Source organism: Nothobranchius furzeri, chromosome 2 (genome assembly GCF_043380555.1).
Source record: "Nothobranchius furzeri strain GRZ-AD chromosome 2, NfurGRZ-RIMD1, whole genome shotgun sequence".
In the NCBI taxonomy this organism is placed as follows: domain Eukaryota; kingdom Metazoa; phylum Chordata; class Actinopteri; order Cyprinodontiformes; family Nothobranchiidae; genus Nothobranchius; species Nothobranchius furzeri.
The window spans coordinates 65,753,522-65,781,265 of NC_091742.1; the positions used below are offsets into that span (position 1 = coordinate 65,753,522).

The 27,744-nt window shown below is 41.5% G+C and overlaps 1 protein-coding gene, 11 non-coding genes and 47 pseudogenes across 12 annotated transcripts in view; all 59 read left to right on the top strand.

Annotated features, from left to right (window-relative positions):
* Positions 1-27,744, top strand: part of LOC129157530 (zinc finger protein 420) — a 281,855-nt gene that overhangs the window by 64,513 nt on the left and 189,598 nt on the right. The window lies entirely within an intron of this gene.
* LOC129157884 (5S ribosomal RNA) lies at positions 148-266 on the top strand (annotated as a pseudogene).
* LOC129157694 (5S ribosomal RNA) lies at positions 620-738 on the top strand. Its single transcript, XR_011519473.1, has one exon. It is a non-coding gene; the product is annotated as a 5S ribosomal RNA (ribosomal RNA).
* On the top strand, positions 1,093-1,210 carry LOC129158423 (5S ribosomal RNA; annotated as a pseudogene).
* On the top strand, positions 1,565-1,683 carry LOC129158770 (5S ribosomal RNA; annotated as a pseudogene).
* LOC129157695 (5S ribosomal RNA) lies at positions 2,037-2,155 on the top strand (annotated as a pseudogene).
* On the top strand, positions 2,511-2,629 carry LOC139067139 (5S ribosomal RNA; annotated as a pseudogene).
* LOC129158574 (5S ribosomal RNA) lies at positions 2,983-3,101 on the top strand (annotated as a pseudogene).
* LOC129158094 (5S ribosomal RNA) lies at positions 3,457-3,575 on the top strand (annotated as a pseudogene).
* Positions 3,929-4,047, top strand: LOC129158414 (5S ribosomal RNA; annotated as a pseudogene).
* On the top strand, positions 4,403-4,521 carry LOC129158731 (5S ribosomal RNA; annotated as a pseudogene).
* On the top strand, positions 4,875-4,993 carry LOC129157760 (5S ribosomal RNA; annotated as a pseudogene).
* Positions 5,349-5,467, top strand: LOC129157633 (5S ribosomal RNA; annotated as a pseudogene).
* LOC129157647 (5S ribosomal RNA) lies at positions 5,821-5,939 on the top strand (annotated as a pseudogene).
* On the top strand, positions 6,295-6,413 carry LOC129157635 (5S ribosomal RNA; annotated as a pseudogene).
* On the top strand, positions 6,767-6,885 carry LOC129158843 (5S ribosomal RNA; annotated as a pseudogene).
* LOC129158674 (5S ribosomal RNA) lies at positions 7,241-7,359 on the top strand (annotated as a pseudogene).
* Positions 7,713-7,832, top strand: LOC129157859 (5S ribosomal RNA; annotated as a pseudogene).
* LOC129158363 (5S ribosomal RNA) lies at positions 8,188-8,306 on the top strand (annotated as a pseudogene).
* On the top strand, positions 8,660-8,778 carry LOC129158081 (5S ribosomal RNA). The gene has a single exon (XR_011519491.1). It is a non-coding gene; the product is annotated as a 5S ribosomal RNA (ribosomal RNA).
* Positions 9,132-9,250, top strand: LOC129158530 (5S ribosomal RNA; annotated as a pseudogene).
* Positions 9,604-9,722, top strand: LOC129158268 (5S ribosomal RNA). Its single transcript, XR_011519309.1, has one exon. It is a non-coding gene; the product is annotated as a 5S ribosomal RNA (ribosomal RNA).
* Positions 10,076-10,194, top strand: LOC129157761 (5S ribosomal RNA; annotated as a pseudogene).
* On the top strand, positions 10,550-10,668 carry LOC129157636 (5S ribosomal RNA). Its single transcript, XR_011519439.1, has one exon. It is a non-coding gene; the product is annotated as a 5S ribosomal RNA (ribosomal RNA).
* LOC129158845 (5S ribosomal RNA) lies at positions 11,022-11,140 on the top strand (annotated as a pseudogene).
* On the top strand, positions 11,496-11,614 carry LOC129158553 (5S ribosomal RNA; annotated as a pseudogene).
* On the top strand, positions 11,968-12,086 carry LOC129157860 (5S ribosomal RNA; annotated as a pseudogene).
* Positions 12,435-12,554, top strand: LOC129158365 (5S ribosomal RNA; annotated as a pseudogene).
* Positions 12,908-13,026, top strand: LOC129158083 (5S ribosomal RNA; annotated as a pseudogene).
* Positions 13,380-13,498, top strand: LOC129158254 (5S ribosomal RNA). The gene has a single exon (XR_008560776.2). It is a non-coding gene; the product is annotated as a 5S ribosomal RNA (ribosomal RNA).
* LOC129158269 (5S ribosomal RNA) lies at positions 13,852-13,970 on the top strand (annotated as a pseudogene).
* LOC129158049 (5S ribosomal RNA) lies at positions 14,326-14,444 on the top strand (annotated as a pseudogene).
* LOC129157673 (5S ribosomal RNA) lies at positions 14,794-14,912 on the top strand (annotated as a pseudogene).
* Positions 15,266-15,384, top strand: LOC129157962 (5S ribosomal RNA; annotated as a pseudogene).
* Positions 15,739-15,857, top strand: LOC129158750 (5S ribosomal RNA). The gene has a single exon (XR_011519335.1). It is a non-coding gene; the product is annotated as a 5S ribosomal RNA (ribosomal RNA).
* Positions 16,211-16,329, top strand: LOC129158425 (5S ribosomal RNA; annotated as a pseudogene).
* LOC139068000 (5S ribosomal RNA) lies at positions 16,685-16,803 on the top strand (annotated as a pseudogene).
* Positions 17,157-17,275, top strand: LOC129158004 (5S ribosomal RNA). The gene has a single exon (XR_011519956.1). It is a non-coding gene; the product is annotated as a 5S ribosomal RNA (ribosomal RNA).
* Positions 18,101-18,219, top strand: LOC129158350 (5S ribosomal RNA; annotated as a pseudogene).
* LOC129158791 (5S ribosomal RNA) lies at positions 18,575-18,693 on the top strand (annotated as a pseudogene).
* LOC129157926 (5S ribosomal RNA) lies at positions 19,046-19,163 on the top strand (annotated as a pseudogene).
* LOC129158461 (5S ribosomal RNA) lies at positions 19,518-19,636 on the top strand. Its single transcript, XR_008560820.2, has one exon. It is a non-coding gene; the product is annotated as a 5S ribosomal RNA (ribosomal RNA).
* On the top strand, positions 19,990-20,108 carry LOC129158675 (5S ribosomal RNA; annotated as a pseudogene).
* Positions 20,462-20,580, top strand: LOC129158175 (5S ribosomal RNA; annotated as a pseudogene).
* On the top strand, positions 20,936-21,054 carry LOC129157714 (5S ribosomal RNA). Its single transcript, XR_011519442.1, has one exon. It is a non-coding gene; the product is annotated as a 5S ribosomal RNA (ribosomal RNA).
* Positions 21,409-21,527, top strand: LOC129158031 (5S ribosomal RNA; annotated as a pseudogene).
* Positions 21,881-21,999, top strand: LOC129157861 (5S ribosomal RNA). Its single transcript, XR_011519316.1, has one exon. It is a non-coding gene; the product is annotated as a 5S ribosomal RNA (ribosomal RNA).
* Positions 22,354-22,472, top strand: LOC129158029 (5S ribosomal RNA; annotated as a pseudogene).
* LOC129158326 (5S ribosomal RNA) lies at positions 22,828-22,946 on the top strand (annotated as a pseudogene).
* On the top strand, positions 23,300-23,418 carry LOC129158351 (5S ribosomal RNA; annotated as a pseudogene).
* Positions 23,774-23,892, top strand: LOC129157719 (5S ribosomal RNA; annotated as a pseudogene).
* LOC129158164 (5S ribosomal RNA) lies at positions 24,247-24,365 on the top strand (annotated as a pseudogene).
* LOC129158114 (5S ribosomal RNA) lies at positions 24,719-24,837 on the top strand (annotated as a pseudogene).
* Positions 25,192-25,310, top strand: LOC129158532 (5S ribosomal RNA; annotated as a pseudogene).
* On the top strand, positions 25,664-25,782 carry LOC129158353 (5S ribosomal RNA; annotated as a pseudogene).
* Positions 26,136-26,254, top strand: LOC129158361 (5S ribosomal RNA). The gene has a single exon (XR_011519559.1). It is a non-coding gene; the product is annotated as a 5S ribosomal RNA (ribosomal RNA).
* On the top strand, positions 26,608-26,726 carry LOC129158225 (5S ribosomal RNA; annotated as a pseudogene).
* Positions 27,080-27,198, top strand: LOC129158480 (5S ribosomal RNA; annotated as a pseudogene).
* Positions 27,552-27,670, top strand: LOC129158130 (5S ribosomal RNA; annotated as a pseudogene).

Below are 27,744 nucleotides of genomic sequence, written 5' to 3' on the forward strand. Positions count from 1 at the left end.
GAAAAAACAGCAACAGTGATGAAGGCAACTGTTTAACTTAGCCTTTTACCTCTGTATGCAAGAATCTAGTCGTTGCAGTGGGCGACACAATCATACCTTGACAAATACACAAGGGATTTTTCAGAGATTTTTCAAGGTTTTTCCATCGCTTACAGCCATACCACCCTGAAAAAGCCCGATACCGTCTGATCTCGGAAGCAATCCAGGGTTGGGCCTGGTCAGTACCTGTATGGGAGACCTCTTAGGAATACCAGGTGCAGCAAGCTTTTTCACTAATTTGTTATAAAATACAGTTTTTTTCACTTTACCACATCTTTGAACAGTTTCGTCATTGAATAATTTTAAAGCCAGGTGTTCCACACGAACTGCACACAATTGTTGGTAATAAACCTCCTTTGATTTGTCCCTAGCAATAATGTCTCAGTGCTGGCATTTTAGAGACAAGAAATGGGGTGGGAGCCGATTTTTACTCGAAAAAAGAGCAACAGTGATGAAGACAACTGTTTAACTTAGCCTTTTACCTCCATATGCAAGAATCTAGTCTTTGCAGTGGGCGACACAATCATACTTTGACATATACACAAGGGATTTTTCAGAGATTTTTCAAGGGGTGTCCTTCGCTTACGGCCATACCACCCTGAAAAAGCCTGATCCCGTCTGATCTCAGTAGCAATCCAGGGTTGGGCCTGGTCAGTACCTGTATGGGTGACCTCTTGGGAATACCAGGTGCTGTAAGCTTTTTCACCAATTTGTTATAAAATACAGTTTTTTTCACTTCACCACAGCTTTGAACAGCTTCGTCATTGAATAATTTTAAAGCCAGGTGTTCCACACGAACTGCACACACTTGTTGGTAATAAACCTCCTTTGATTTGTCCCTAGCAATAATGTCTCAGTGCTGGAATTTTAGAGACAAGAAATGGGGTGGGAGCCAATTGTTAGAGTCTAAAGAAGAGCGACATGATGAAGACAACTGTTTAACTTAGCCTTTTACCTCCATATGCAAGAATCTAGTCTTTTCAGTGGGCGACACAATCATACTTTTACAAATACACAAGGGATTTTTCAGAGATTTTTCAAAGATTGTCCTTCGCTTACGGCCATACCACCCTGAAAAAGCCCAATCCCGTGTGATCTCGGAAGCAATCCAGGGTTGGGCCTGGTCAGTACCTGTATGGAGACCTCTTGGGAATACCAGGTGCTGTAAGCTTTTTCACTAATTTGTTATAAAATACAATTTTTTTCACTTCACCACAGCTTTGAACAGCTTCGTCATTGAATAATTTTAAAGCCAGGTGTTCCACACGAACTGCACACACTGTTGGTAATAAACCTCCTTTGATTTGTCCCTAGCAATAATGTCTCAGTGCTGGCATTTTAGAGACAAGAAATGGGGTAGGAGCCAATTGTTAGAGTCTAAAGAAGAGCAACAATGATGAAGACAACTGTTTAACTTAGCCTTTTACCTCTATATGCAAGAATCTGGTCTTTGCAGTGGGTGACAAAATCATACCTTGACAAATACACAAGAGATTTTTCTGAAATTTTTCAAGGTTTTTCCTGCCCTTACAACCATACAACCCTGAAAAAGCCCGATCCCGTCTGATCTCGGAATCAATCCAGGGTTGGGCCTGGTCAGTACCTGTATGGGAGACCTCTTGGGAATACCAGGTGCTGTAAGCTTTTTCACTAATTTGTTATAAAATACAGTTTTTTTCACTTCACCACATCTTTGAACAGCTTCGTCATTGAATAATTTTAAAGCCAGGTGTTCCACACGAACTGCACACACTTGTTGGTAATAAACCTCCTTTGATTTGTCCCTAGCAATAATGTCTCAGTGCTGGCATTTTAGAGACAAGAAATGGGGTGGGAGCCGATTGTTACTCGAAAAAAAAGCAACAGTGATGAAGACAACTGTTTAACTTAGCCTTTTACCTCCATATGCAAGAATCTAGTCTTTGCAGTGGGCGACACAATCATACTTTGACATATACACAAGGGATTTTTCAGAGATTTTTCAAGGTGTGTCCTTCGCTTACGGCCATACCACCCTGAAAAAGCCCTATCCCGTCTGATCTCGGAAGCAATCCTGGGTTGGGCCTGGTCAGTACCTGTATGGGAGACCTCTTGGGAATACCAGGTGCTGTAAGCATTTTCACTAATTTGTTATAAAATACACTTTTTTTCACTTCACCACAGCTTTGAACAGCTTCATCATTGAATAATTTTAAAGCCAGGTGTTCCACATGAACTGCACACACTTGTTGGTAATAAACCTCCTTTGATTTGTCCCTAGCAATAATGTCTCAGTGCTGGCATTTTAGAGACAAGAAATGGGGTGGGAGCCAATTGTTAGAGTCTAAAGAAGAGCAACAATGATGAAGACAACTGCTTAACTTAGCCTTTTACCTCTATATGCAAGAATCTAGTCTTTGCAGTGGGCGACACAATCATACCTTGACAAATACACAAGGGATTTTTCAGAGATTTTTCAAGGTTTTTCCTTCGCTTACAGCCATACCACCCTAAAAAAGCCCGATCCCCTCTGATCTCGGAATCAATCCAGGGTTGGGCCTGGTCAGTACCTGTATGGGACACCTCTTGGGAATACCAGGTGCTGTAAGCTTTTTCACTAATTTGTTATAAAATACAGTTTTTTTCACTTCACCACATCTTTGAACAGCTTCGTCATTGAATAATTTTAAAGCCAGGTGTTCCACACGAACTGCACACACTTGTTGGTAATAAACCTCCTTTGATTTGTCCCTAGCAATAATGTCTCAGTGCTGGCATTTTAGAGACAAAAAATGGGGTGGGAGCCGATTGTTACTCGAAAAAAGAGCAACAGTGATGAAGACAACTGTTTAACTTAGCCTTTTACCTCCATATGCAAGAATCTAGTCTTTGCAGTGGGCAACACAATCATACTTTGACATATACACAAGGGACTTTTCAGAGATTTTTCAAGGTGTGTCCTTCGCTAACGGCCATACCACCCTGAAAAAGCCCGATCCCGTCTGATCTCGGAAGCAATCCAGGGTTGGGCCTGGTCAGTACCTGTTTGGGAGACCTCTTGGGAATACCAGGTGCTGTAAGCTTTTTCACTAATTTGTTATATAATACAGTTTTTTTCACTTCACCACAGCTTTGAACAGCTTCGTCATTGAATAATTTTAAAGCCAGGTGTTCCACACGAACTGCACACACTTGTTGGTAATAAACCTCCTTTGATTTGTCCCTAGCAATAATGTCTCAGTGCTGGCATTTTAGAGACAAGAAATGGGGTGGGAGCCAATTGTTAGAGTCTAAAGAAGAGCAACAATGATGAAGACAACTGTTTAACTTAGCCTTTAACCTCTATATGCAAGAATCTAGTCTTTGCAGTGGGGGACACAATCATAGCTTGACAAATACACAAGGGATTTTCAAGAGATGTTTCAAGGTTTTTCCATCGCTTACAGCCATACCACCCTGAAAAAGCCCGATCCCCTCTGATCTCGGAATCAATCCAGGTTTGGGCCTGGTCAGTACCTGTATGGGAGACCTTTTGGGAATACCAGGTGCTGTAAGCTTTTTCACTAATTTGTTATAAAATACAGTTTTTTTCACTTCACCACATCTTTGAACAGCTTCGTCATTGAATAATTTTAAAGCCAGGTGTTCCACACGAACTGCACACACTTGTTGGTAATAAACCTCCTTTGATTTGCTCCTAGCAATAATGTCTCAGTGCTGGCATTTTAGAGACAAGAAATGGGGTGGGAGCCGATTGTTACTCGAAAAAAAAGCAACAGTGATGAAGACAACTGTTTAACTTAGCCTTTTACCTCCATATGCAAGAATCTAGACTTTGCAGTGGGCAACACAATCATACTTTGACATATACACAAGGGACTTTTCAGAGATTTTTCAAGGTGTGTCCTTCGCTTATGGCCATACCACCCTGAAAAAGCCCGATCCCGTCTGATCTGGGAAGCAATCCAGGATTGGGCCTGGTCAGTACCTGTATGGGAGACCTCTTCGGAATACCAGGTGCTGTAAGCTTTTTCACTAATTTGTTATAAAATACAGTTTTCTTCACTTCACCACATCTTTGAACAGCTTCGTCATTGAATAATTTTAAAGCCAGGTGTTCCACACGAACTGCACACACTTGTTGGTAATAAACCTCCTTTGATTTGTCCCTAGCAATAATGTCTCAGTGCTGGCATTTTAGAGACAAGAAATGGGGTGGGAGCCAATTGTTAGAGTCTAAAGAAGAGCAACAATGATGAAGACAACTGTTTAACTTAGCCTTTTACCTCTATATGCAAGAATCTGGTCTTTGCAGTGGGTGACAAAATCATACCTTGACAAATACACAAGAGATTTTTCTGAAATTTTTCAAGGTTTTTCCTGCCCTTACAACCATACAACCCTGAAAAAGCCCGATCCCGTCTGATCTCGGAATCAATCCAGGGTTGGGCCTGGTCAGTACCTGTATGGGAGACCTCTTGGGAATACCAGGTGCTGTAAGCTTTTTCACTAATTTGTTATAAAATACAGTTTTTTTCACTTCACCACATCTTTGAACAGCTTCGTCATTGAATAATTTTAAAGCCAGGTGTTCCACACGAACTGCACACACTTGTTGGTAATAAACCTCCTTTGATTTGTCCCTAGCAATAATGTCTCAGTGCTGGCATTTTAGAGACAAGAAATGGGGTGGGAGCCGATTGTTACTCGAAAAAAAAGCAACAGTGATGAAGACAACTGTTTAACTTAGCCTTTTACCTCCATATGCAAGAATCTAGTCTTTGCAGTGGGCGACACAATCATACTTTGACATATACACAAGGGATTTTTCAGAGATTTTTCAAGGTGTGTCCTTCGCTTACGGCCATACCACCCTGAAAAAGCCCTATCCCGTCTGATCTCGGAAGCAATCCAGGGTTGGGCCTGGTCAGTACCTGTATGGGAGACCTCTTGGGAATACCAGGTGCTGTAAGCTTTTTCACTAATTTGTTATAAAATACACTTTTTTTCACTTCACCACAGCTTTGAACAGCTTCATCATTGAATAATTTTAAAGCCAGGTGTTCCACATGAACTGCACACACTTGTTGGTAATAAACCTCCTTTGATTTGTCCCTAGCAATAATGTCTCAGTGCTGGCATTTTAGAGACAAGAAATGGGGTGGGAGCCAATTGTTAGAGTCTAAAGAAGAGCAACAATGATGAAGACAACTGCTAAACTTAGCCTTTTACCTCTATATGCAAGAATCTAGTCTTTGCAGTGGGCGACACAATCATACCTTGACAAATACACAAGGGATTTTTCAGAGATTTTTCAAGGTTTTTCCTTCGCTTACAGCCATACCACCCTAAAAAAGCCCGATCCCCTCTGATCTCGGAATCAATCCAGGGTTGGGCCTGGTCAGTACCTGTATGGGACACCTCTTGGGAATACCAGGTGCTGTAAGCTTTTTCACTAATTTGTTATAAAATACAGTTTTTTTCACTTCACCACATCTTTGAACAGCTTCGTCATTGAATAATTTTAAAGCCAGGTGTTCCACACGAACTGCACACACTTGTTGGTAATAAACCTCCTTTGATTTGTCCCTAGCAATAATGTCTCAGTGCTGGCATTTTAGAGACAAAAAATGGGGTGGGAGCCGATTGTTACTCGAAAAAAGAGCAACAGTGATGAAGACAACTGTTTAACTTAGCCTTTTACCTCCATATGCAAGAATCTAGTCTTTGCAGTGGGCAACACAATCATACTTTGACATATACACAAGGGACTTTTCAGAGATTTTTCAAGGTGTGTCCTTCGCTAACGGCCATACCACCCTGAAAAAGCCCGATCCCGTCTGATCTCGGAAGCAATCCAGGGTTGGGCCTGGTCAGTACCTGTTTGGGAGACCTCTTGGGAATACCAGGTGCTGTAAGCTTTTTCACTAATTTGTTATAAAATACAGTTTTTTTCACTTCACCACAGCTTTGAACAGCTTCGTCATTGAATAATTTTAAAGCCAGGTGTTCCACACGAACTGCACACACTTGTTGGTAATAAACCTCCTTTGATTTGTCCCTAGCAATAATGTCTCAGTGCTGGCATTTTAGAGACAAGAAATGGGGTGGGAGCCAATTGTTAGAGTCTAAAGAAGAGCAACAATGATGAAGACAACTGTTTAACTTAGCCTTTAACCTCTATATGCAAGAATCTAGTCTTTGCAGTGGGGGACACAATCATAGCTTGACAAATACACAAGGGATTTTCAAGAGATGTTTCAAGGTTTTTCCATCGCTTACAGCCATACCACCCTGAAAAAGCCCGATCCCCTCTGATCTCGGAATCAATCCAGGTTTGGGCCTGGTCAGTACCTGTATGGGAGACCTTTTGGGAATACCAGGTGCTGTAAGCTTTTTCACTAATTTGTTATAAAATACAGTTTTTTTCACTTCACCACATCTTTGAACAGCTTCGTCATTGAATAATTTTAAAGCCAGGTGTTCCACACGAACTGCACACACTTGTTGGTAATAAACCTCCTTTGATTTGCTCCTAGCAATAATGCCTCAGTGCTGGCATTTTAGAGACAAGAAATGGGGTGGGAGCCGATTGTTACTCGAAAAAAAAGCAACAGTGATGAAGACAACTGTTTAACTTAGCCTTTTACCTCCATATGCAAGAATCTAGACTTTGCAGTGGGCAACACAATCATACTTTGACATATACACAAGGGACTTTTCAGAGATTTTTCAAGGTGTGTCCTTCGCTTATGGCCATACCACCCTGAAAAAGCCCGATCCCGTCTGATCTGGGAAGCAATCCAGGATTGGGCCTGGTCAGTACCTGTATGGGAGACCTCTTGGGAATACCAGGTGCTGTAAGCTTTTTCACTAATTTGTTATAAAATACAGTTTTCTTCACTTCACCACATCTTTGAACAGCTTCGTCATTGAATAATTTTAAAGCCAGGTGTTCCACACGAACTGCACACACTTGTTGGTAATAAACCTCCTTTGATTTGTCCCTAGCAATAATGTCTCAGTGCTGGCATTTTAGAGACAAGAAATGGGGTGGGAGCCAATTGTTAGAGTCTAAAGAAGAGCAACAATGATGAAGACAACTGTTTAACTTAGCCTTTTACCTCTATATGCAAGAATCTAGTCTTTGCAGTGGGCGACACAATCATACCTTGACAAATACACAAGGGATTTTCAAGAGATGTTTCAAGGTTTTTCCTTCGCTGACAGCCATACCACCCTGAAAAAGCCCGATCCCCTCTGATCTCGGAATCAATCCAGGGTTGGGCCTGGTCAGTACCTGTATGGGAGACCTCTTGGGAATACCAGGTACTGTAAGCCTTTTCACTAATTTGTTAAAAAATACAGTTTTTTTCACTTCACCAAATCTTTGAACAGCTTCGTCATTGAATAATTTTAAAGCCAGGTGTTCCACACGAACTGCACACACTTGTTGGTAATAAACCTCCTTTGATTTGTCCCTAGCAATAATGTCTCAGTGCTGGCATTTTAGAGACTAGAAATGGGGTGGGAGCCGATTGTTACTCGAAAAAAGAGCAACAGTGATGAAGACAACTGTTTAACTTAGCCTTTTACCTCCATATGCAAGAATCTAGTCTTTGCAGTGGGCGACACAATCATACTTTGACATATACACAAGGGACTTTTCAGAGATTTTTCAAGGTGTGTCCTTCGCTTACGGCCATACCACCCTGAAAAAGCCCGATCCCGTCTGATCCTCGGAAGCAATCCAGGGTTGGGCCTGGTCAGTACCTGTATGGGAGACCTCTTGGGAATACCAGGTGCTGTAAGCTTTTTCACTAATTTGTTATAAAATACAGTTTTTTTCACTTCACCACATCTTTGAACAGCTTCGTCATTGAATAATTTTAACGCCAGGTGTTCCACACGAACTGCACACACTTCTTGGTAATAAACCTCTTTTGATTTGTCCCTAGCAATAATGTCTCAGTGCTGGCATTTTAGAGACAAGAAATGGGGTGGGAGCCAATTGTTAGAGTCTAAAGAAGAGCAACAATGATGAAGACAACTGTTTAACTTAGCCTTTTACCTCTATATGCAAGAATCTAGTCTTTGCAGTGGGCGACACAATCATACCTTGACAAATACACAAGGGATTTTCCAGAGATTTTTCAAGGTTTTTCCTTCGTTTACAGCCATACCACCCTGAAAAAGCCTGATCCCCTCTAATCTCGGAATCAATCCAGGGTTAAGCCTGGTCAGTACCTGTATGGGAGACCTCTTGGGAATACCAGGTGCTGTAAGCTTTTTCACTAATTTGTTATAAAATACAGTTTTTTTCACTTCACCACATCTTTGAACAGCTTCGTCATTGAATAATTTTAAAGCCAGGTGTTCCACACGAACTGCACACACTTGTTGGTAATAAACCTCCTTTGATTTGTCCCTAGCAATAATGTCTCAGTGCTGGCATTTTAGAGACAAGAAATGGGGTCGGAGCCGATTGTTACTCGAAAAAACAGCAACAGTGATGAAGGCAACTGTTTAACTTAGCCTTTTACCTCTGTATGCAAGAATCTAGTCGTTGCAGTGGGCGACACAATCATACCTTGACAAATACACAAGGGATTTTTCAGAGATTTTTCAAGGTTTTTCCATCGCTTACAGCCATACCACCCTGAAAAAGCCCGATCCCGTCTGATCTCGGAAGCAATCCAGGGTTGGGCCTGGTCAGTACCTGTTTGGGAGACCTCTTGGGAATACCAGGTGCTGTAAGCTTTTTCACTAATTTGTTATAAAATACAGTTTTTTTCACTTCACCACATCTTTGAACAGCTTCGTCATTGAATAATTTTAAAGCCAGGTGTTCCACACGAACTGCACACACTTCTTGGTAATAAACCTCCTTTGATTTGTCCCTAGCAATAATGTCTCAGTGCTGGCATTTTAGAGACAAGAAATGGGGTGGGAGCCAATTGTTAGTCTAAAGAAGAGCAACAATGATGAAGACAACTGTTTAACTTAGCCTTTTACCTCTATATGCAAGAATCTAGTCTTTGCAGTGGGCGACACAATCATACCTTGACAAATACACAAGGGATTTTCCAGAGATGTTTCAAGGTTTTTCCTTCACTTACAGCCATACCACCCTGAAAAAGCCCGATCCCCTCTGATCTCGGAATCAATCCAGGGTTAAGCCTGGTCAGTACCTGTATGGGAGACCTCTTGGGAATACCAGGTGCTGTAAGCTTTTTCACTAATTTGTTATAAAATACAGTTTTTTTCACTTCACCACATCTTTGAACAGCTTCGTCATTGAATAATTTTAAAGCCAGGTGTTCCACACGAACTGCACACACTTGTTGGTAATAAACCTCCTTTGATTTGTCCCTAGCAATAATGTCTCAGTGCTGGCATTTTAGAGACAAGAAATGGGGTGGGAGCCGATTGTTACTCGAAAAAAGAGCAACAGTGATGAAGGCAACTGTTTAACTTAGCCTTTTACCTCTGTATGCAAGAATCTTGTCGTTGCAGTGGGCGACACAATCATACCTTGACAAATACACAAGGGATTTTTCAGAGATTTTTCAAGGAATTTCCTTCGCTTACGGCCATACCACCCTGAAAAAGCCCGATCCCGTCTGATCTCGGAAGCAATCCAGGGTTGGGCCTGGTCAGTACCTGTATGGGAGACCTCTTGGGAATACCAGGTGCTGTAAGCTTTTTCACTAATTTGTTATAAAATACAGTTTTTTTCACTTCACCACATCTTTGAACAGTTTCGTCATTGAATAATTTTAAAGCCAGGTGTTCCACACGAACTGCACACACTTGTTGGTAATAAACCGCCTTTGATTTGTCCCTAGCAATAATGTCTCAGTGCTGGCATTTTAGAGACAAGAAATGGGGTGGGAGCCGATTGTTACTCGAAAAAAGAGCAACAGTGATGAAGACAACTGTTTAACTTAGCCTTTTACCTCCATATGCAAGAATCTAGTCTTTTCAGTGGGCGACACAATCATACTTTGACAAATACACAAGGGATTTTTCAGAGATTTTTCAAAGATTGTCCTTCGCTTACGGCCATACCACCCTGAAAAAGCCCAATCCCGTGTGATCTCGGAAGCAATCCAGGGTTGGGCCTGGTCAGTACCTGTATGGGAGACCTCTTGGGAATACCAGGTGCTGTAAGCTTTTTCACTAATTTGTTATAAAATACAATATTTTTCACTTCACCACAGCTTTGAACAGCTTCGTCATTGAATAATTTTAAAGCCAGGTGTTCCACACGAACTGCACACACTTGTTGGTAATAAACCTCCTTTGATTTGTCCCTAGCAATAATGTCTCAGTGCTGGCATTTTAGAGACAAGAAATGGGGTGGGAGCCAATTGTTAGAGTCTAAAGAAGAGCAACAATGATGAAGACAACTGTTTAACTTAGCCTTTTACCTCTATGTGCAAGAATCTAGTCTTTGCAGTGGGCGACACAATCATACCTTGACAAATACACAAGGGATTTTTCAGAGATTTTTCAAGGTTTTTCCTTCGCTTACAGCCATACCACCCTGAAAAAGCCCGATCCCCTCTGATCTCGGAATCAATCCAGGGTTGGGCCTGGTCAGTACCTGTATGGGAGACCTCTTGGGAATACCAGGTGCTGTAAGCTTTTTCACTAATTTGTTATAAAATACAGTTTTTTTCACTTCACCACATCTTTGAACAGCTTCGACATTGAATAATTTTAAAGCCAGGTGTTCCACACAAACTGCACACACTTGTTGGAAATAAACCTCCTTTGATTTGTCCCTAGCAATAATGTCTCAGTGCTGGCATTTTAGAGACAAGAAATGGGGTGGGAGCCGATTGTTACTCGAAAAAAGAGCAACAGTGATGAAGACAACTGTTTAACTTAGCATTTTACCTCCATATGCAAGAATCTAGTCTTTGCAGTGGGCGACACAATCATACTTTGACATATACACAAGGGACTTTTCAGAGATTTTTCAAAGTGTGTCCTTCGCTTATGGCCATACCACCCTGAAAAAGCCCGATCCCGTCTGATCTCGTAAGCAATCCAGGATTGGGCCTGGTCAGTACCTGTATGGGAGACCTCTTGGGAATACCAGGTGCTGTAAGCTTTTTCACTAATTTGTTATAAAATACAGTTTTTTTCACTTCACCACATCTTTTAACAGCTTCGTCATTGAATAATTTTAAAGCCAGGTGTTCCACACGAACTGCACACACTTGTTGGTAATAAACCTCCTTTGATTTGTCCCTAGCAATAATGTCTCAGTGCTGGCATTTTAGAGACAAGAAATGGGGTGGGAGCCAATTGTTATAGTCTAAAGAAGAGCAACAATGATGAAGACAGCTGTTTAACTTAGCCTTTTACCTCTATATGCAAGAATCTAGTCTTTGCAGTGGGCGACACAATCATACCTTGACAAATACACCAGGGATTTTCCAGAGATGTTTCCAGGTTTTTCCTTCGCTGACAGCCATACCACCCTGAAAAAGCCCGATCCCCTCTGATCTCGGAATCAATCCAGGGTTGGGCCTGGTCAGTACCTGTATGGGAGACCTCTTGGGAATACCAGGTGCTGTAAGCCTTTTCACTAATTTGTTAAAAAATACAGTTTTTTTCACTTCACCACATCTTTGAACAGCTTCGTCATTGAATAATTTTAAAGCCAGGTGTTCCACACGAACTGCACACACTTGTTGGTAATAAACCTCCTTTGATTTGTCCCTAGCAATAATGTCTCAGTGCTGGCATTTTAGAGACTAGAAATGGGGTGGGAGCCGATTGTTACTAGAAAAAAGAGCAACAGTGATGAGGACAACTGTTTAACTTAGCCTTTTACCTCCATATGCAAAAATCTAGTCTTTGCAGGGGGCGACACAATCATACTTTGACAAATACACAAGGGATTTTTCAAAGATTTTTCAAGGTTTTTCCATCGCTTACGGCCATACCACCCTGAAAAAGCCTGATCCCGTCTGATTTCGGAAGCAATCCAGGGTTGGGCCTGGTCAGTACCTGTATGGGAGACCTCTTGGGAATACCAGGTGCTGTAAGCTTTTTCACTAATTTGTTATAAAATACAGTTTTTTTCACTTCACCACATCTTTGAACAGCTTCGTCATTGAATAATTTTAAAGCCAGGTGTTCCACACGAACTGCACACACTTGTTGGTAATAAACCTTTGATTTGTCACTAGCAATAATCTCAGTGCTGGCATTTTAGAGACAAGAAATGGGGTGGGAGCCGATTGTTACTCGAAAAAAGAGCAACAGTGATGAAGACAACTGTTTAACTTAGCCTTTTACCTCCATATGCAAGAATCTAGTCTTTGCAGTGGGCGACACAATCATACTTTGACATATACACAAGGGACTTTTCAGAGATTTTTCAAGGTGTGTCCTTCGCTTACGGCCATACCACCCTGAAAAAGCCCGATCCCGTCTGATCCTCGGAAGCAATCCAGGGTTGGGCCTGGTCAGTACCTGTATGGGAGACCTCTTGGGAATACCAGGTGCTGTAAGCTTTTTCACTAATTTGTTATAAAATACAGTTTTTTTCACTTCACCACATCTTTGAACAGCTTCGTCATTGAATAATTTTAAAGCCAGGTGTTCCACACGAACTGCACACACTTCTTGGTAATAAACCTCCTTTGATTTGTCCCTAGCAATAATGTCTCAGTGCTGGCATTTTAGAGACAAGAAATGGGGTGGGAGCCAATTGTTAGTCTAAAGAAGAGCAACAATGATGAAGACAACTGTTTAACTTAGCCTTTTACCTCTATATGCAAGAATCTAGTCTTTGCAGTGGGCGACACAATCATACCTTGACAAATACACAAGGGATTTTCCAGAGATGTTTCAAGGTTTTTCCTTCACTTACAGCCATACCACCCTGAAAAAGCCCGATCCCCTCTGATCTCGGAATCAATCCAGGGTTAAGCCTGGTCAGTACCTGTATGGGAGACCTCTTGGGAATACCAGGTGCTGTAAGCTTTTTCACTAATTTGTTATAAAATACAGTTTTTTTCACTTCACCACATCTTTGAACAGCTTCGTCATTGAATAATTTTAAAGCCAGGTGTTCCACACGAACTGCACACACTTGTTGGTAATAAACCTCCTTTGATTTGTCCCTAGCAATAATGTCTCAGTGCTGGCATTTTAGAGACAAGAAATGGGGTGGGAGCCGATTGTTACTCGAAAAAAGAGCAACAGTGATGAAGGCAACTGTTTAACTTAGCCTTTTACCTCTGTATGCAAGAATCTTGTCGTTGCAGTGGGCGACACAATCATACCTTGACAAATACACAAGGGATTTTTCAGAGATTTTTCAAGGAATTTCCTTCGCTTACGGCCATACCACCCTGAAAAAGCCCGATCCCGTCTGATCTCGGAAGCAATCCAGGGTTGGGCCTGGTCAGTACCTGTATGGGAGACCTCTTGGGAATACCAGGTGCTGTAAGCTTTTTCACTAATTTGTTATAAAATACAGTTTTTTTCACTTCACCACATCTTTGAACAGTTTCGTCATTGAATAATTTTAAAGCCAGGTGTTCCACACGAACTGCACACACTTGTTGGTAATAAACCGCCTTTGATTTGTCCCTAGCAATAATGTCTCAGTGCTGGCATTTTAGAGACAAGAAATGGGGTGGGAGCCGATTGTTACTCGAAAAAAGAGCAACAGTGATGAAGACAACTGTTTAACTTAGCCTTTTACCTCCATATGCAAGAATCTAGTCTTTTCAGTGGGCGACACAATCATACTTTGACAAATACACAAGGGATTTTTCAGAGATTTTTCAAAGATTGTCCTTCGCTTACGGCCATACCACCCTGAAAAAGCCCAATCCCGTGTGATCTCGGAAGCAATCCAGGGTTGGGCCTGGTCAGTACCTGTATGGGAGACCTCTTGGGAATACCAGGTGCTGTAAGCTTTTTCACTAATTTGTTATAAAATACAATATTTTTCACTTCACCACAGCTTTGAACAGCTTCGTCATTGAATAATTTTAAAGCCAGGTGTTCCACACGAACTGCACACACTTGTTGGTAATAAACCTCCTTTGATTTGTCCCTAGCAATAATGTCTCAGTGCTGGCATTTTAGAGACAAGAAATGGGGTGGGAGCCAATTGTTAGAGTCTAAAGAAGAGCAACAATGATGAAGACAACTGTTTAACTTAGCCTTTTACCTCCATATGCAAGAATCTAGTCTTTTCAGTGGGCGACACAATCATACTTTGACATATACACAAGGGATTTTTCAGAGATTTTTCAAGGTGTGTCATTCGCTTACGGCCATACCACCCTGAAAAAGCCTGATCTCGTCTGATCTCGGAAGCAATCCAGGGTTGGGCCTGGTCAGTACCTGTATGGGAGACCTCTTGGGAATACCAGGTGCTGCAAGCTTTTTCACTAATTTGTTATAAAATACAGTTTTTTTCACTTCACCACATCTTTGAACAGCTTCGTCATTGAATAATTTTAAAGCCAGGTGTTCCACACGAACTGGACACACTTGTTGGTAATAAACCTCCTTTGATTTGTCCCTAGCAATAATGTGCTGGCATTTTAGAGACAAGAAATGGGGTGGGAGCCAATTGTTAGAGTCTAAAGAAGAGCAACAATGATGAAGACAACTGTTTAACTTAGCCTTTTACCTCTATGTGCAACAATCTAGTCTTTGCAGTGGGCGACACAATCATACCTTGACAAATACACAAGGGATTTTTCAGAGATTTTTCAAGGTTTTTCCTTCGCTTACAGCCTTACCACCCTGAAAAAGCCCGATCCCCTCTGATCTCGGAATCAATCCAGGGTTGGGCCTGGTCAGTACCTGTATGGGAGACCTCTTGGGAATACCAGGTGCTGTAAGCTTTTTCACTAATTTGTTATAAAATACAGTTTTTTTCACTTTACCACATCTTTGAACAGCTTCGTCATTGAATAATTTTAAAGCCAGGTGGTCCACACGAACTGCACACACTTGTTGGTAATAAACCTCCTTTGATTTGTCCCTAGCAATAATGTCTCAGTGCTGGCATTTTAGAGACAAGAAATGGGGTGGGAGCCGATTGTTACTCGAAAAAAGAGCAACAGTGATGAAGACAACTGTTTAACTTGGCCTTTTACCTCCATATGCAAAAATCTAGTCTTTGCAGGGGGCGACACAATCATACTTTGACATATACACAAGGGATTTTTCAGAGATTTTTCAAGGTGAGTCCTTCGCTTACGGCCATACCACCCTGAGAAAGCCCGATCCCGTCTGATCTGGGAAGCAATCCAGGTTTGGGCCTGGTCAGTACCTGTATGGCAGACCTCTTGGGAATACCAGGTGCTGTAAGCTTTTTCACTAATTTGTTATAAAATACAGTTTTTTTTCACTTCACCACATCTTTGAACAGTTTTGTCATTGAATAATTTTAAAGCCAGGTGTTCCACACGAACTGCACACACTTGTTGGTAATAAACCTCCTTTGATTTGTCCCTAGCAATAATCTCTCAGTGCTGGCATTTTAGAGACAAGAAATGGGGTGGGAGCCGATTGTTACTCGAAAAAAGAGCAACAGTGATGAAGGCAACTGTTTAACTTAGCCTTTTACCTCTGTATGCAAGAATCTAGTCTTTGCAGTGGGCGACACAGTCATACCTTGACAAATACACAAGGGATTTTTCAGAGATTTTTCAAGGTTTTTCCATGGCTTACAGCCATACCACCCTGAAAAAGCCCGATCCCGTCTGATCTCGGAAGCAATCCAGGGTTGGGCCTGGTCAGTACCTGTATGGGAGACCTCTTGGGAATACCAGGTGCTGTAAGCTTTTTCACTAATTTGTTATAAAATACAGTTTTTTTCACTTCACCACATCTTTGAACAGCTTCGTCATTGAATAATTTTAAAGCCAGGTGTTCCACATGAACTGCACACACTTGTTGGTAATAAACCTCATTTGATTTGTCCCTAGCAATAATGTCTCAGTGCTGGCATTTTAGAGACAAGAAATGGGGTGGGAGCCGATTGTTACTCGAAAAAAGAGCAACAGTGATGAAGACAACTGTTTAACTTAGCCTTTTACCTCCATATGCAAGAATCTAGTCTTTGCAGTGGGCGACACAATCATACTTTGACAAATACACAAGGGATTTTTTAGAGATTTTTCAAAGATTGTCCTTCGCTTACGGCCATACCACCCTGAAAAAGCCCAATCCCGTCTGATCTCGGAAGCAATCCAGGGTTGGGCCTGGTCAGTACCTGTATGGGAGACCTCTTGGGAATACCAGGTGCTGTAACCTTTTTCACTAATTTGTTATAAAATACAATTTTTTTCACTTCACCACAGCTTTGAACAGCTTCGTCATTGAATAATTTTAAAGCCAGGTGTTCCACACGAACTGCACACACTTGTTTGTAATGAACCTCCTTTGATTTGTCCCTAGCAATAATGTCTCAGTGCTGGCATTTTAGAGACAAGAAATGGGGTAGGAGCCAATTGTTAGAGTCTAAAGAAGAGCAACAATGATGAAGACAACTGTTTAACTTAGCCTTTTACCTCCATATGCAAGAATCTGGTCTTTGCAGTGGGCGACACAATCATACCTTGACAAATACACAAGGGATTTTTCAGAGATTTTTCAAGGTTTTTCCTGCGCTCACAGCCATACAACCCTGAAAAAGCCCGATCCCGTCTGATCTCGGAATCAATCCAGGGTTGGCCCTTGTCAGTACCTGTATGGGAGACCTCTTGGGAATACCAGGTGCTGTAAGCTTTTTCACTAATTTGTTATAAAATACAGTTTTTTTCACTTTACCACATCTTTGAACAGCTTCGTCATTGAATAATTTTAAAGCCAGGTGGTCCACACGAACTGCACACACTTGTTGGTAATAAACCTCCTTTGATTTGTCCCTAGCAATAATGTCTCAGTGCTGGCATTTTAGAGACAAGAAATGGGGTGGGAGCCGATTGTTACTCGAAAAAAGAGCAACAGTGATGAAGACAACTGTTTAACTTGGCCTTTTACCTCCATATGCAAAAATCTAGTCTTTGCAGGGGGCGACACAATCATACTTTGACAAATACACAAGGGATTTTTCAAAGATTTTTCAATGTTTTTCCATCGCTTACGGCCATACCACCCTGAAAAAGCCCGATCCCGTCTGATCTCGGAATCAATCCAGGGTTGGGCCTGGTCAGTACCTGTATGGGAGACCTCTTGGGAATACCAGGTGCTGTAAGCTTTTTCACTAATTTTTTATAAAATACAGTTTTTTTCACTTCACCACATCTTTGAACAGCTTCGTCATTGAATAATTTTAAAGCCAGGTGTTCCACACGAACTGCACACACTTGTTGGTAATAAACCTCCTTTGATTTGTCCCTAGCAATAATGTCTCAGTGCTGGCATTTTAGAGACAAGAAATGGGGTGGGAGCCGATTGTTACTCGAAAAAAGAGCAACAGTGATGAAGACAACTGTTTCACTTAGCCTTTTACCTCTATATGCAAGAATCTAGTCTTTGCAGTGGGAGACACAATCATACCTTGACAAATACACAAGGGATTTTTCAGAGATTTTTCAAGGAATTTCCTTCGCTTACGCCCATACCACCCTGAAAAAGCCCCATCCCGCCTGATCTCGGAAGCAATCCAGGGTTGGAGCTGGTCACTACCTGTATGGGAGACCTCTTGGGAATACCAGGTGCTGTAAGCTTTTTCACTAATTTGTTATAAAATACAGTTTTTTTCACTTCACCACATCTTTGAACAGTTTCGTCATTGATTAATTTTAAAGCCAGGTGTTCCACACGAACTGCACACACTTGCTGGTAATAAACCTCCTTTGATTTGTCCCTAGAATTAATGTCTCAGTGCTGGCATTTTAGAGACAAGAAATGGGGTGGGAGCCGATTGTTACTCGAAAAAAGAGCAACAGTGATGAAGAAAACTGTTTAACTTAGCCTTTTACCTCCATATGCAAGAATCTAGTCTTTGCAGTGGGCGACACAATCATACTTTGACAAATACACAAGGGATTTTTCAGAGATTTTTCAAAAATTGTCCTTCGCTTACGGCCATACCACCCTGAAAAAGCCCAATCCCGTCTGATCTCGGAAGCAATCCAGGGTTGGGCCTGGTCAGGACCTGTATGGGAGACCTCTTGGGAATACCAGGTGCTGTAAGCTTTTTCACTAATTTGTTATAAAATACAATTTTTTTCACTTCACCACAGCTTTGAACAGCTTCGTCATTGAATAAATTTAAAGCCAGGTGTTCCACACGAACTGCACACACTTGTTGGTAAAAAACCTCCTTTGATTTGTCCCTAGCATTAATGTCTCAGTGCTGGCATTTTAGAGACAAGAAATGGGGTGGGAGCCAATTGTTAGAGTCTAAAGAAGAGCAACAATGATGAAGACAACTGTTTAACTTAGCCTTTTACCTCTATATGCAAGAATCTAGTCTTTGCAGTGGGAGACACAATCATACCTTGACAAATACACAAGGGATTTTTCAGAGATTTTTCAAGGAATTTCCTTCGCTTACGGCAAATCCACCCTGAAAAAGCCCGATCCCGCCTGATCTCGGAAGCAATCCAGGGTTGGGCCTGGTCAGTACCTGTATGGGAGACCTCTTGGGAATACCAGGTGCTGTAAGCTTTTTCACTAATTTGTTATAAAATACAGTTTTTTCACTTCACCACATCTTTGAACAGTTTCGTCATTGAATAATTTTAAAGCCAGGTGTTCCACACGAACTGCACACACTTGTTGGTAATAAACCTCCTTTGATTTGTCCCTAGCAATAATGTCTCAGTGCTGGCATTTTAGAGACAAGAAATGGGGTGGGAGCCGATTGTTACTCGAAAAAAGAGCAACAGTGATGAAGGCAACTTTTTAACTTAGCCTTTTACCTCTGTATGCAAGAATCTAGTCTTTGCAGTGGGCGACACAATCATACCTTGACAAATACACAAGGGATTTTTCAGAGATTTTTCAAGGTTTTTCCATCGCTTACAGCCATACCACCCTGAAAAAGCCTGATGCCGTCCTATCTCGGAAGCAATCCAGGGTTGGGCCTGGTCAGTACCTGTATGGACACCTCTTTGGAATACCAGGTGCTGTAAGCTTTTTCACTAATTTGTTATAAAATACAGTTTTTTTCACTTCACCACAGCTTTGAACAGGTTCCTCATTGAATAATTTTAAAGCCAGGTGTTCCACACGAACTGCACACACATGTTGGTAGTAAACCTCCTTTGATTTGTCCCTAGCAATAATGTCTCAGTGCTGGCATTTTAGAGACAAGAAATGGGGTGGGAGCCAATTGTTAGAGTCTAAAGAAGAGCAACATGGTGAAGACTACTGTTTAACTTAGCCTTTTACCTCCATATGCAAGAATCTAGTCTTTGCTGTGGGCGACACAATCATAACTTGACAAATACACAAGGGATTTTTCAGAGATTTTTCAAGGAATTTCCTTCGCTTATGGCCATACCACCCTGAAAAAGCCCGATCCCGTCTGATCTCGGAAGCAATCCAGGGTTGGGCCTGGTCAGTACCTGTATGGGAGACCTCTTGGGAATACCAGGTGCTGTAAGCTTTTTCACTAATTTGTTATAAAATACAGTTTTTTTCACTTCACCACATCTTTGAACAGTTTCGTCATTGAATAATTTTAAAGCCAGGTGTTCCACACGAACTGCACACACTTGTTGGTAATAAACCTCCTTTGATTTGTCCCTAGCAATAATGTCTCAGTGCTGGCATTTTAGAGACAAGAAATGGGGTGGGAGCCGATTGTTACTCGAAAAAAGAGCAACAGTGATGAAGACAACTGTTTAACTTAGCCTTTTACCTCCATATGCAAGAATCTAGTCTTTGCAGTGGGCGACACAATCATACTTTAACAAATACACAAGGGATTTTTCAGAGATTTTTCAAAGTTTGTCCTTCGCTTACGGCCATACCACCCTGAAAAAGCCCAATCCCGTCTGATCTCGGAAGCAATCCAGGGTTGGGCCTGGTCAGTACCTGTATGGGAGACCTCTTGGGAATACCAGGGGCTGTAAGCTTTTTCACTAATTTGTTATAAAATACAATTTTTTTCACTTCACCACAGCTTTGAACAGCTTCGTCATTGAATAATTTTAAAGCCAGGTGTTCCATACGAACTGCACACACTTGTTGGTAATAAACCTCCTTTGATTTGTCCCTAGCAATAATCTCTCAGTGCTGGCATTTTAGAGACAAGAAATGGGGTGGGAGCCGATTGTTACTCGAAAAAAGAGCAACAGTGATGAAGGCAACTGTTTAACTTAGCCTTTTACCTCTGTATGCAAGAATCTAGTCTTTGCAGTGGGCGACACAATCATACCTTGACAAATACACAAGAGATTTTTCAGAGATTTTTCAAGGTTCTTCCATCGCTTACAGCCATACCACCCTGAAAAAGCCTGGTCCCGTCTGATCTCGGAAGCAATCCAGGGTTGGGCCTGGTCAGTACCTGTATGGGAGACCTCTTGGGAATACCAGGTGCTGTAAGCTTTTTCACTAATTTGTTATAAAATACAGTTTTTTTCACTTCACCACATCTTTGAACAGCTTCGTCATTGAATAATTTTAAAGCCAGGTGTTCCACACGAACTGCACACACTTGTTGGTAATAAACCTCCTTTGATTTGTCCCTAGCAAAAATGTCTCAGTGCTGGCATTTTAGAGACAAGAAATGGGGTGGGAGCCAATTGTTAGAGTCTAAAGAAGAGCAACAATGATGAAGACAACTGTTTAACTTAGCCTTTTACCTCTATATGCAAGAATCTAGTCTTTGCAGTGGGCAACACAATCATACTTTGACAAATACACAAGGGATTTTTCAAAGATTTTTCAAGGTTTTTCCATCGCTTATGGCCATACCACCCTGAAAAAGCCCGATCCCGTCTGATCTCGGAAGCAATCCAGGGTTGGGCCTGGTCAGTACCTGTATGGGAGACCTCTTGGGAATACCAGGTGCCGTAAGCTTTTTTCACTAATTTGTTATAAAATACAATTTTTTTCACTTCACCACATCTTTGAACAGCTTCGTCATTGAATAATTTTAAAGCCAGGTGTTCCACACGAACTGCACACACTTGTTGGTAATAAACCTCCTTTGATTTGTCCCTAGCAATAATGCCTCAGTGCTGGCATTTTAGAGACAAGAAATGGGGTGGTAGCCGATTGTTACTCGAAAAAAGAGCAACAGTGATGAAGACAACTGTTTAACTTAGCCTTTTACCTCCATATGCAAGAATCTAGTCTTTGCAGTGGGCGACACAATCATACTTTGACATATACACAAGGGATTTTTCAGAGATTTTTCAAGGTGTGTCCTTCGCTTACGGCCATACCACCCTGAAAAAGCCCGGCCCCGTCTGATCTGGGAAGCAATCAAGGGTTGGGCCTGGTCAGTACCTGTATGGCAGACCTCTTGGGAATACCAGGTGCTGTAAGCTTTTTCACTAATTTGTTATAAAATACAGTTTTTTTCACTTCACCACATCTTTGAACAGTTTCGTCATTGAATAATTTTAAAGCCAGGTGTTCCACACGAACTGCACACACTTGTTGGTAATAAACCTCCTTTGATTTGTCCCTAGCAATAATCTCTCAGTGCTGGCATTTTAGAGACAAGAAATGGGGTGGGAGCCGATTGTTACTCGAAAAAAGAGCAACAGTGATGAAGGCAACTGTTTAACTTAGCCTTTTACCTCTGTATGCAAGAATCTAGTCTTTGCAGTGGGCGACACAATCATACCTTGACAAATACACAAGGGATTTTTCAGAGATTTTTCAAGGTTTTTCCATGGCTTACAGCTATACCACCCTGAAAAAGCCCGATCCCGTCTGATCTCGGAATCAATCCAGGGTTGGGCCTGGTCAGTACCTGTATGGGAGACCTCTTGGGAATACCAGGTGCTGTAAGCTTTTTCACTAATTTGTTATAAAATACAGTTTTTTTCACTTCACCACATCTTTGAACAGCTTCGTCATTGAATAATTTTAAAGCCAGGTGTTCCACACGAACTGCACACACTTGTTGGTAATAAACCTCCTTTGATTTGTCCCTAGCAATAATGTCTCAGTGCTGGCATTTTAGAGACAAGAAATGGGGTGGGAGCAAATTGTTAGAGTCTAAAGAAGAGCATCATGATGAAGACAACTGTTTAACTTAGCCTTTTACCTCCATATGCAAGAATCTAGTCTTTGCAGTGGGCGACACAATCATACCTTGACAAATACACAAGGGATTTTTCAGAGATTTTTCAAGGAATTTCCTTCGCTTACGGCCATACCACCCTGAAAAAGCCCGATCCCGTCTGATCTTGGAAGCAATCCAGGGTTGGGCCTGGTCAGTACCTGTATGGGAGACCTCTTGGGAATACCAGGTGCTGTGAGCTTTTTCACTAATTTGTTATAAAATACAGTTTTTTTCGCTTCACCACATCTTTGAACAGTTTCGTCATTGAATAATTTTAAAGCCAGGTGTTCCACACGAACTGCACACACTTGTTGGTAATAAAGCTCCTTTGATTTGTCCCTAGCAATAATGTCTCAGTGCTGGCATTTTAGAGACAAGAAATGGGGTGGGAGCCAATTGTTAGAGTCTAAAGAAGAGCAACAATGATGAAGACAACTGTTTAACTTAGCCTTTTACCTCTATATGCAAGAATCTAGTCTTTGCAGTGGGCGACACAATCATACCTTGTCAAATACACAAGGGATTTTTCAGAGATTTTTCAAGGTCTTTCCATCGCTTACAGCCATACCACCCTGAAAAAGCCCGATCCCGTCTGATCTTGGAAGCAATCCAGGGTTGGGCCTGGTCACTACCTGTATGGGAGACCTCTTGGGATTACCAGGTGCTGTAAGCTTTTTCACTAATTTGTTATAAAATACAGTTTTTTTCACTTCACCACATCTTTGAACAGCTTCGTCATTGAATAATTTTAAAGCCAGGTGGTCCACACGAACTGCACACACTTGTTGGTAATAAACCTCCTTTGATTTGTCCCTAGCAATAATGTCTCAGTGCTGGCATTTTAGAGACAAGAAATGGGGTGGGAGCCGATTGTTACTCGAAAAAATAGCAACAGTGATGAAGACAACTGTTTAACTTAGCCTTTTACCTCCATATGCAAGAATCTAGTCTTTGCAGTGGGCGACACAATCATACTTTGACAAATACACAAGGGATTTTTCAGAGATTTTTCAAAGATTGTCCTTCGCTTACGGCCATACCACCCTGAAAAAGTCCAATCCCGTCTGATCTCGGAAGCAATCCAGGGTTGGGCCTGGTCATTACCTGTATGGGATACCTCTTGGGAATACCAGGTGCTGTAAGCTTTCTCACTAATTTGTTATAAAATACAATTTTTTTAGCTTCACCACAGCTTTGAACAGCTTCGTCATTGAATAATTTTAAAGCCAGGTGTTCCACACGAATTGCACACACTTGTTGGTAATAAACCTCCTTTGATTTGTCCCTAGCATTAATGTCTCAGTGCTGGCATTTTAGAGACAAGAAATGGGGTGGGAGCCAATTGTTAGAGTCTAAAGAAGAGCAGCAATGATGAAGACAACTGTTTAACTTAGCCTTTTACCTCTATATGCAAGAATCTGGTCTTTGCAGTGGGCGACACAATCATACTTTGACAAATACACAAGGGATTTTTCAAAGATTTTTCAAGGATTTTCCATTGCTTACGGCCATACCACCCTGAAAAAGCCCGATCCCGTCTGATCTCGGAATCAATCCAGGGTTGGGCCTGGTCAGTACCTGTATGGGAGACCTCTGGGGAATACCAGGTGCTGCAAGTTTTTTCACTAATTTGTTATAAAATACAGTTTTTTTTCACTTCACCACATCTTTGAACAGCTTCGTCATTGAATAATTTTAAAGCCAGGTGTTCCACACGAACTGCACACACTTGTTGGTAATAAACCTCCTTTGATTTCTCCCTAGCAATAATGTCTCAGTGCTGGCATTTTAGAGACAAGAAATGGGGTGGGAGCCGATTGTTACTCGAAAAAAGAGCAACAGTGATGAAGACAACTGTTTAACTTAGCCTTTTACCTCTATATGCAAGAATCTAGTCTTTGTAGTGGGAGACACAATCATACCTTGACAAATACACAAGGGAGTTTTTCAGAGATTTTTCAAGGATTTCCTTAGCTTACGGCCATACCACCCTGAAAAAGCCCCATCCCGCCTGATCTCGAAAGAAATCCAGGGTTGGGCCTGGTCAGTACCTGTATGGGAGACCTCTTGGGAATACCAGGTGCTGTAAGCTTTTTCACTAATTTGTTATAAAATACAGTTTTTTTCACTTCACCACATCTTTGAACAGCTTCGTCATTGAATAATTTTAAAGCCAGGTGTTCCACACGAACTGCACACACTTGTTGGTAATAAACCTCCTTTGATTTGTCCCTAGCAATAATGTCTCAGTGCTGGCATTTTAGAGACAAGAAATGGGGTGGGAGCCGATTGTTACTCGAAAAAAGAGCAACAGTGATGAAGACAACTGTTTAACTTAGCCTTTTACCTCCATATGCAAGAATCTAGTCTTTGCAGTGGGCGACACAATCCTACTTTGACAAATACACAAGGGATTTTTCAAAGATTTTTCAAGGTTTTTCCATCGCTTATGGCCATACCACCCTGAAAAAGCCCGATCCCGTTTGATCTCGGAAGCAATCCAGGGTTGTGCCTGGTCAGTACCTGTATGGGAGACCTCTTGGGAATACCAGGTGCTGTAAGCTTTTTTCACTAATTTGTTATAAAATACAATTTTTTTCACTTCACCACAGCTTTGAACAGCTTCGTCATTGAATAATTTTAAAGCCAGGTGTTCCACACGAACTGCACACACTTGTTGGTAATAAACCTCCTTTGATTTGTCCCTAGCAATAATGTCTCAGTGCTGGCATTTTAGAGACAAGAAATGGGGTGGGAGCCGATTGTTACTCGAAAAAAGAGCAACAGTGATGAAGACAACTGTTTAACTTAGCCTTTTACCTCCATATGCAAGAATCTAGTCTTTGCAGTGGGCGACACAATCATACCTTGACATATACACAAGGGATTTTTCAGAGATTTTTCAAGGTTTGTCCTTCGCTTACAGCCATACCACCCTGAAAAAGCCCGACCCCGTCTGATCTGGGAAGCAATCCAGGGTTGGGCCTGGTCAGTACCTGTATGGCAAACCTCTTGGGAATACCAGGTGCTGTAAGCTTTTTCACTAATTTGTTATAAAATACAGTTTTTTTCACTTCACCACATCTTTGAACAGTTTCGTCATTGAATAATTTTAAAGCCAGGTGTTCCACACGAACTGCACACACTTGTTGGTAATAAACCTCCTTTGATTTGTCCCTAGCAATAATCTCTCAGTGCTGGCATTTTAGAGACAAGAAATGGGGTGGGAGCCGATTGTTACTCGAAAAAAGAGCAACAGTGATGAAGGCAACTGTTTAACTTAGCCTTTTACCTCTGTATGCAAGAATCTAGTCTTTGCAGTGGGCGACACAATCATACCTTGACAATTACACAAGGGATTTTTCAGAGATTTTTCAAGGTTTTTCCATGGCTTACAGCCATACCACCCTGAAAAAGCCCGATCCCGTCTGATCTCGGAAGCAATCCAGGGTTGGGCCTGGTCAGTACCTGTATGGGAGACCTCTTGGGAATACCAGGTGCTTTAAGCTTTTTCACTAATTTGTTATAAAATACAGTTTTTTTCACTTCACCACATCTTTGAACAGCTTCGTCATTGAATAATTTTAAAGCCAGGTGTTCCACACGAACTGCACACACTTGTTGGTAATAAACCTCCTTTGATTTGTCCCTAGCAATAATGTCTCAGTGCTGGCATTTTAGAGACAAGAAATGGGGTGGGAGCCGATTGTTACTCGAAAAAAGAGCAACAGTGATGAAGACAACTGTTTAACTTAGCCTTTTACCTCCATATGCAAGAATCTAGTCTTTGCAGTGGGCGACACAATCATACTTTGACAAATACACAAGGGATTTTTCAGAGATTTTTCAAAGATTGTCCTTCGTTTACGGCCATACCACCCTGAAAAAGCCCGATCCCGTCTGATCTCGGAAGCAATCCAGGGTTGGGCCTGGTCAGTACCTGTATGGGAGACCTCTTGGGAATACCAGGTGCTGTAACCTTTTTCACTAATTTGTTATAAAATACAATTTTTTTCACTTCACCACAGCTTTGAACAGCTTCGTCATTGAATAATTTTAAAGCCAGGTGTTCCACACGAACTGCACACACTTGTTGGTAATAAACCTCCTTTGATTTGTCCCTAGCAATAATGTCTCAGTGCTGGCATTTTAGACAAGAAATGGGGTGCGAGCCAATTGTTAGAGTCTAAAGAAGAGCAACAATGATGAAGACAACTGTTTAACTTAGCCTTTTACCTCTATATGCAAGAATCTGGTCTTTGCAGTGGGCGACACAATCATACCTTGACAAATACACAAGGGATTTTTCAGAGATTTTTCAAGGTTTTTCCTGCGCTTACAGCCATACAACCCTGAAAAAGCCCGATCCCGTCTGATCTCGGAATCAATCCAGGGTTGGCCCTGGTCAGTACCTGTATGGGAGACCTCTTGGGAATACCAGGTGCTGTAAGCTTTTTCACTAATTTGTTATAAAATACAGTTTTTTTCACTTCACCACATCTTTGAACAGCTTCGTCATTGAATAATTTTAAAGCCAGGTGGTCCACACGAACTGCACACACTTGTTGGTAATAAACCTCCTTTGATTTGTCCCTAGCAATAATGTCTCAGTGCTGGCATTTTAGAGACAAGAAATGGGGTGGGAGCCGATTGTTACTCGAAAAAAGAGCAACAGTGATGAAGACAACTGTTTAACTTAGCCTTTTACCTCTATATGCAAGAATCTAGTCTTTGCAGTGGGAGACACAATCATACCTTGACAAATACACAAGGGATTTTTCAGAGATTTTTCAAGGAATTTCCTTCGCTTACGGCCATACCACCCTGAAAAAGCCCCATCCCGCCTGATCTCGGAAGCAATCCAGGGTTGGAGCTGGTCACTACCTGTATGGGAGACCTCTTGGGAATACCAGGTGCTGTAAGCTTTTTCACTAATTTGTTATAAAATACAGTTTTTTTCACTTCACCACATCTTTGAACAGCTTCGTCATTGAATAATTTTAAAGCCAGGTGTTCCACACGAACTGCACACACTTGTTGGTAATAAACCTCCTTTGATTTGTCCCTAGCAATAATGTCTCAGTGCTGGCATTTTAGAGACAAGAAATGGGGTGGGAACCGATTGTTACTCGAAAAAAGAGCAACAGTGATGAAGACAACTGTTTAACTTAGCCTTTTACCTCCATATGCAAGAATCTAGTCTTTGCAGTGGGCGACACAATCATACTTTGACAAATACACAAGGGATTTTTCAGAGATTTTTCAAAGATTGTCCTTCGCTTACGGCCATACCACCCTGAAAAAGCCCAATCCCGTCTGATCTCGGAAGCAATCCAGGGTTGTTCCTGGTCAGTACCTTTATGGGAGACCTCTTGGGAATACCAGGTGCTGTAAGCTTAATCACTAATTTGTTATAAAATACAGTTTTTTTCACTTCACCACATCTTTGAACAGTTTCGTCATTGAATAAT